Here is a 7,955-nt window from a genome sequence, read left to right as displayed (position 1 = left end):
AGATGAGGTGATGATGGATGGTTTATCATCCCTCATCGCCATGTGTGTACGCCTGCTGGGCTGAAAGATTAACCACTTTCCGCCCGGCGGACCGCCCCGCTGCCCCCCCCCCCCCGCCTGTCATACTCACGGCACCCTGCGCTCTCCCTCTGGCCGCCCGGCTGCTGCTGCTGCTGCTGCTCCCCAGCCAGGCTAAACACCCGGCTGGCCCCGCCCCCCTCCCTGCACAACACGGAGCAGACAGCAAAGAAGTGCTGTCTGCCCAGCTAAACACACTGACCACCAATGTTTAGATATTTCTACCCACTGCCACCAATGTATTTAAATGCAGCAAATATTATTATATATATATATATATATATATATATATATATATATATATATATATTATAATATATATATAATATATATATTATAATATATAATATATATATTATAATATATAATATACATATTATAATATATAATATATATATATTATAATATATATATATATATATATATATATATATATATATATATTATAATATAGAATATATATCCACTAGTATATTATAATATATATATATATATATATATATATATTATATGGCCAGGTAGCGCCCCACTTTCTTCACTGGGGAAGGGGGTGTGATGCGGGCGCCGCGTTGCTCCACGAGGTATCACTCTGAGGAAGGGAAGGGGCTGGCGGGTGATGCGGCCGGCGCTGCATGGCTCCACGGGGGGAGGCTGGCAGGTGATGCGATGAGGACTGCCGCGTCGGAACCCTTGGAATTCAAACCCAGCCCATTTATAATGAAAGATTTTCAGCAAAGTCTTTCGCCTTCTGAAAATCTCTTGCTCTTTGGGGAAAATAGATCAGTGTGTACGCACTACTTTGGTGAAAGATATATCTATCAAAGATTTTGGCAAAGTCTTTTAAAATGAAAATCTTCAAGTGTGTATGGGCCTTTATTGACTGGAATTGAGAACCCCCTTTCGAAAACACTGATTTTCCACCAGTGTACAATAATATTACTGTATTAATGTTAACTATCCACTAGAGGGCGGTAGACAGATTGTAAAAGGAAACGTTCAAATAATATAATAAGGTTCCTGCATGAATCATTTCATATACATTCTCCTCTGGCAGTGCAATGTTTGCCAAAGCACATAGAGCACACCGAAGGAACTCATTTACTGAAAATCACTGCAATCATGAATGTTAAATAAATCTTACCTATTTTACTGCTTTTCCAATGTTTTCATAATAGACTGAGAACACCAACCTATACTATAGCCAGGAGCAGTGGTGGGACTAGCGGTGGTGCAGAGAGTGCATTAGGCCAGAGCCCTTTGCCATCCATGGGGGCCAACAGGTCAACCGGGCCCCAGTAAAACTGAGGGTGAGAGATGACAGGCTGTCGCTGAAGCTGTCTCTCCCTAGCTCAGTACACGGCACTGCACAGAGTGTGCTGAGCTGGGGAGAGAGGCTGTGCTGCGGCGACAGCCTGTCCTCTCTCTCTCCACTTCCAGGCTCACTGTAACAGGGGAGTGGGGTGCAGGACCCAGCCCCTACAGCAGACCCAGGCCCGGGTAAAAAGTACCCTCTCCCACTCCTCTCGCCAGCACGGTCTGTAATGAAGGGGTCAATAGCTGCCATCATTATAATAAGTCACACTGACTCATTGTATGCCAGTGCTGTGGCCTCTGACAGTGCCCCAGTATGTACAAACAGTAACGTATCCCAGCTGTAACTACCACGGCCAGACCCAGTGGGTATTTGGCTCCCATCAGAGCGAGAGGAAAGGCTGCTCTCCCCTCTCTCCTTTCCTCTTGAGTGGGGCTGTTGAATGCCGCAAACGACCCGACTAGATTGGGAGGACGAGCTGCTCTTTCCTCTCAGCTTCTTCCTCCTGACTTTTGGGGATATTCTATAATCCCCGATAAAACATTTGTTAGGGAAATAAAAATAAAAAAAACTTTTTTTCACAATGTTTATTTTTTGGGCTTCCCAATATGGATTGCATGATAAAAAGCACAATCTCTCTCCCGAAGACTGACAAAACCTGTGTGTTTTTGGCCACTGCAGCCCTATTTTCACTGAAAAACTAGGCTGTTTTCGGGGATTTTGCTTCACCTGCCTGAGGCAAAACAAAACCCCAAAACGTCACAGCACAGTCAGCTTTTTGGGGCTAATTAGATAGCCCTGGGAGAGCCTTTTACCAGTGATTATCATTGCGGGTAATAGGATATCGCTGTTAGTACATAGAGATGGCCACTGACCATGGATGATTCAATATCATTGTTGACCGGTATTGTATAATTTTACCAACAACAGGGGAGGACAATATGATTTTCCTCCATTGATTAAGAACCAACTCATTTTTTTTTTCCTTTAAAAGGTACGGGACTTGGAGCTTAGTTCCGCCCCTGATACTCCCGCAAAGCTCCACCCCTGGCCTGCAGCCTTGTGTGTACTGAAACATGGCTGCACATTGGTGAATGAGACCATCAATAGTTCCCTTGCTGGTGGTATCAAACCATCAAAGTTATTCATCAATGGTACCGATAGATACCTACCTACTGAATGCTGTAAAGGCTTTTCTTCCAGTTGACTGAAAACCCCTAAAATGGTTAAGAAGCCAACACAAGTCAATGAAGTGATGAGCATGGAATATATATTACTCATAACAATACTTAAACATTTTGTTTATGCTATATAGTAAAAATAATACTTCCCATTGCCATATATTTGTATGTTGTATATTTACCATTGATGGCTGTACCACCGGTACAACCAATATTGATCGGCAGACGGCAGTCACTGTGTGGGATCCTGGATACAAAGGAGCCGGAGGTCCGTCTGATATTGGCGGTGTCTCCTAGATTATCTTTAGTCAGTCCTTTGACTGGCCCCATGTAATGCAACTAATCAGGCAAGTGGTTATTGTCATCAGAGGATGAGCGTCTTATAATAAGGGAGTTTTGGGCAAATTAACAGATTTCAATGGTATAATTATTTTCATCATTCTCATCATTATATTCTTTATTTCTATAACAGCAACATATTACACTGCACTGTACAAATATGTTTATTCATCTACATCTATGTAAATATCAAGTACACTATTTAGGGACAATTTTGTTAGAACCTAATTAAAATAAATTAAAGTTGGTAAAATTTAAAGTCAGGGCCCTAATGGTACTGTACTGCTATAATTAAATATTTCCAGACAATTTATGAATGTATGGCAAAGGTGGGCAAAAAATTGTTAAGTTTACATAATTGGCCTACCCAAGAATGTGGTTTACCATGTCTAAATGTTATTTTGTAGTCACGGTAACCTGCATCTCCCAACTTACTGTAAGTGCCAGGCATGATGCAGCTTATTGCACTCATGACAGAATCCCTCCCTGTTATGGGATGATGGTTAGCAATTAATAATAACCAAACCTAATGTGATAAGTGAAGACTTTGGGGCAAATATTGCACCAAATCGCATATGTCAAATGTGATGTCGAATTTCAGTTGAGATTTTTTTAGTTATGACAATGTGTGTGTTTTAGAAAGAAAGAAAGAAAGAAAGAAAGAAAGAAAGAAAGAAAGAAAAATGGCGTGGGGTCCCCCCTCCTGAGCATAATCAGTCCCAGGCTCTTTGAGCAAGTCCTGGTTTCAGAAATATAGGGAAAAACTGTCTGAGGTTCCCCTGTATTTCAAAAACAAGCACCAGGCTCCTGGACTGGTCCTGGTTCCAAAATACGGGTGACAGAATAATAATAATAATAATAATAATAAGTGGTTAGGATTAATAGTTCTGTATGACAGTGGTTGATGTTCAACACTTTTTTTGGGGGGGGGTCAACATATTTTTCCAACATTTACTTGGGTTAATATCCACATAAACTACAAATGGGAATCAGTGGAGAGTGAAGCAAGCCTGTGTGGGTATGCTTTTCTGCTGATAGTGGTCACATATTACAAAACATACAAGATTGTTTGCCCCTCCCCCACCCCCAATTTTTTTTTAAGTGTGTCCACCAATTGTGTGTCAACCAATCATTGACCCTGGTGACATTTTGTACTCCTTAATCGTATTGTCATTTTACCTGCCAACCATTTGTACCTGTCAACATATTGGCCCTTATTCAGATCTGATTGCAGTACAAATTTGTTCTTAAAATGGGCAAAACCATGTGCACTGCAGGTGGGGCAGATGTAACATCTGCAGAGAGAGTTAAATTTGGGTGGGATGTGTTGAAACTGAAATCTAAATTGCAGTGTAAAAATAAGGGAGCCAGTATTTACCCTGCACAGCAACAAAATAACTCATCCAAATGTAACTATACACGTTACATTTGCCACACCTGCAGTGCACATGGTTTTGCCCATTTTCAGAACAAATTTGTACTGCGATCAGATCTGATTAAGGGCCATTGTACCTGTCAACCAGTTGCATGTCTACAATTTGGAATTGACCTGTTGACTATCAACTACTGTATCAACAAGTACTGTAGGTTTTCTATACCACAGTTGCAATAATTATAGCTGTTATGTGTTACAGTATGTTATGTTACAGTATATAGATGTTATATGTACTGTAATACTCATATTACGTTAAACTCATATTCTACTTTTTTTTTCTGTTGTTGACACCTCATGGGTCAAACTGATAACTTTGGGCTGTCATAAGGGTTCCAGTGACACATAATTTGTTTTGGTGCAATATAGAGAAATGCAAGGCAGGGCCATGTCTCTGTTTTCCCAAATGGATGTCATCACCATCCCCTTCTCACCTGCAACATAGCAACAGACTGTCAACCGCTGACAGTCTGATGCCTGAGTATATAACAGCTTTTACACGGTACGCCATAATTCATGTGTCTAAAGGTGCCCATACACGCACCGATCCCGGGCAGTGCAATACGTACTTTGAGGTGCGCGCTCCCACGGCGCCTCATCGCACAGTACAAAAAATATGTGCTGCACATACTTTTTGTACTTGCTTTTCATCGCATCACATCGCATTGCATGCAAGGCATGCAATGCGATGTGATTGATGCTATTTTAGCCCAGAACGCTCACTGGGACCGGAGCATGTATGGGCACCTTTAGATTGTATTTCCACACCAAATGATGCAATTTTTTGTACTTTTACATATTTAGGGAAACCTTGTGGTTGATTGTGTACATGTCTTCATGGCATTTGCCACTCCCACAAAGCACTGGTCACGCCCGTCTGCTTCTCACAAATTACTCTTGAACAGTTTTAGCCCCATGTCCATGAAGCTCTTAAATCAGCCCTGCTGTAAAGTGAGATGCTGCATCATTTTACTGCAACGGGGGTCACACAGCAGGCAGGATGGCCCAATGACGACAACCCTTACGAGAGCACCAACTTTTATTTAATTTTTTTCTGCAGTGATCAGTTTGTGTGGACACACATAGCTGGTTACACTGGCCGGTCCCTGCACAGTTTTCTCTGCATACAGCCAGAAAAAGCTGTGCTGGAGGCAGTAGTCACAGTGATCCCCATGGTTTTGCTATCTCAGGGGAAGATTTATTAAGCTCAATGAAGTGGTAAACTGTCTGGTTTTTATCACCGGCCAATCAGCTCCTACCTGTGAAGTTACAGGCTTGGTTTGAAAAATGACAGGTAGGAGCGAATTGGTCAGTGATAAAAACCAGACAGTTTATCACTTCACCGAGCTTAATAAATCTACCCCTCAGGATGAAGGAATTATTACAGCATCTTTGGCGAGATGTATCAAATGGAAAATGCGGTAAAACCCCGGTTTTACTGCATTTTCCTATGTATCAAAAATGATACCGCAGTGAAGGGTATCGCCACCTTTGGGTGGCGATACCCTATAGAATCCTATGGGCTTCTTTTCGCCGCCCGCCGCCACCGACGCAAACCCGCCGCCACGCCGACCCCCCCCCCCCCCTCTGGCTTACCTTCCTGAAGGGTCCTCCTGGACCCCGGAAGGTAAACCTCTCCTCCCCCTAGTGACGCAGCCGGACGTCCTTCCGGCTGCTGGGGGGAGGAGGAGGCGCCGGGGACAGCTTGCTTAGCTGTCCCCGGCGTGACGCCGCGTGAGGGATGCAGGAGCCGGCTGGGAGGTGACGGAGACCCCCCGCACACCACATTCCAGGTATCGCGGGGGGCCTCCGTCACCGCACCGCGATGCCAGCCGCATATGTTAGTACATATGCGGCGGCATCGTGGCGGGGGGGGGCGCGAAGGGTGGCGATGTATTTTAATACATCCCGCCCTTACTGCAGTGTTTTTTTATTTATTTGTTTAAGAAAATTCAGCTAGATCACATTTCCCATAATAAGTATGGGAAAATGCAACCTGGCTACTAAAAATATGCAAATTAAACTGCTCCAAAAGCTCTTTAATACATTTAAATAAAATAATGTGAAAAAGGTGTGACACTTCTCCTGTTCACATTATTTTAGACAAAAAAAATTAACTAAATCTGCCCCTTAATCATCAGGGACCGTTTCTAAACAGTAGCAGCATATGACCTGTAAGCTTGACTAAGGGCCTGATTCTGGTTCACTCGTAAAAGCAAACGCCTTCTTTAATGGACAAATACATGTGCACTGCAGGTGGGACTGATGTAACATGTGCAGAGAGAGTTAGATTTGGGTGGGGTTTGTACTTCAAACTGATATCTATATTGCAGTGTAAAAATAAAGCAGTCAGTATTTACCCTGCACAAAAACAAAATAACTCACCCACGTCTAACTCTCTCTGCACATGTTACATCTGCCCCACCTGCAGTCCACATGGTTTTGTCCATTAAAGAAGGAGTTTGCTTTTGTGAGTGAACCAGAATCAGGCCCTAAGGTCAGGTAGATGTCTATTTTAGAAACAGCTGCACAACAATATTTCGAGTTTTTTTCTGAAGAAGCAGAGCCACCAATAATGCAGGTAACAGATTGTAAGCTCCACTGGAGCAGGGACCGATGTGAATGTTCAACTATTCTCTGTACAGCGCTGCAGAATATGTGTGCGCTATATAACTTAATAAATAAAATAAATAATAAGTAACACAGAAAATAAAAAAATAATAATATTGTTTTCACTGGAAGCAAAAGAGTTAACTATATAACCCTTATTCTAATAGCAATAACATCAATATCACCCTGAAACTTCAGTCAAAATTGTAGTTTTTAATGTATAATATTTTATATTACCTAGTAATAATTGTCTGCTGTACTCTCAAATTAATTCGTATGATATTGACATTACCCTTATTTGTTATATTTTATATAATCAATGACGCTTTCTAGAAATGTGCCTATGGCTAAATTGTTGTGGTGCATAAAACAATCATAGATTAAAAAAGTATAATATTAAATGGATTTAACATATTTTAAACCATTTCAATATTTGGTGTTCCCCTTTAAAAGAAAATAAATGATCTTTGCAAATACTATAGATCTGCGGTAACTGCTTTCAACTGAAAACTGTTCCATGCTTAGATTACATGAGAAGACTATAGAGGGGACTAAGTAAAAGCCGGACCCAGACAAGACCCCAGAACGCCGGACCGGACATCAAACTCTGCAGGACACCACCGGACAGGAGGACAGGAAACCCCCCGGACACAACCAGCTCCGGAATGCAGAATTTGATCCGACATTCTGGGGTGTTGTCTGAGTCTGGTTTTTACTCATACCCTATACAGAGTGCTAGCATGTACACAGACCTTACAGCTGCATGAGACTGAATGGTCTTTTTTAGAACAGGACAATTGTTGCCACATAATAATCTCTGGCTCCCTGTGTTGCTTAAATGCTTGCACCGGTTACTGCTTACAGATTGTCCCCAAAGGTACCCACCCCATTGCTGATTACATGAATTATGTGACCCTGTGCAAGGGACAGCAGGACCAATGAGAGGGGCAGAGGTGCATGCTCCCTGATGACAGTGCAGTACATGTTACATCTTCTCCCCATC

The sequence above is a fragment of the Crinia signifera genome, chromosome 9 (assembly GCF_055691185.1).
Source record: "Crinia signifera chromosome 9, ASM5569118v1, whole genome shotgun sequence".
Lineage (NCBI taxonomy): Eukaryota > Metazoa > Chordata > Amphibia > Anura > Myobatrachidae > Crinia > Crinia signifera.
This window is presented reverse-complemented; position numbering follows the sequence as displayed.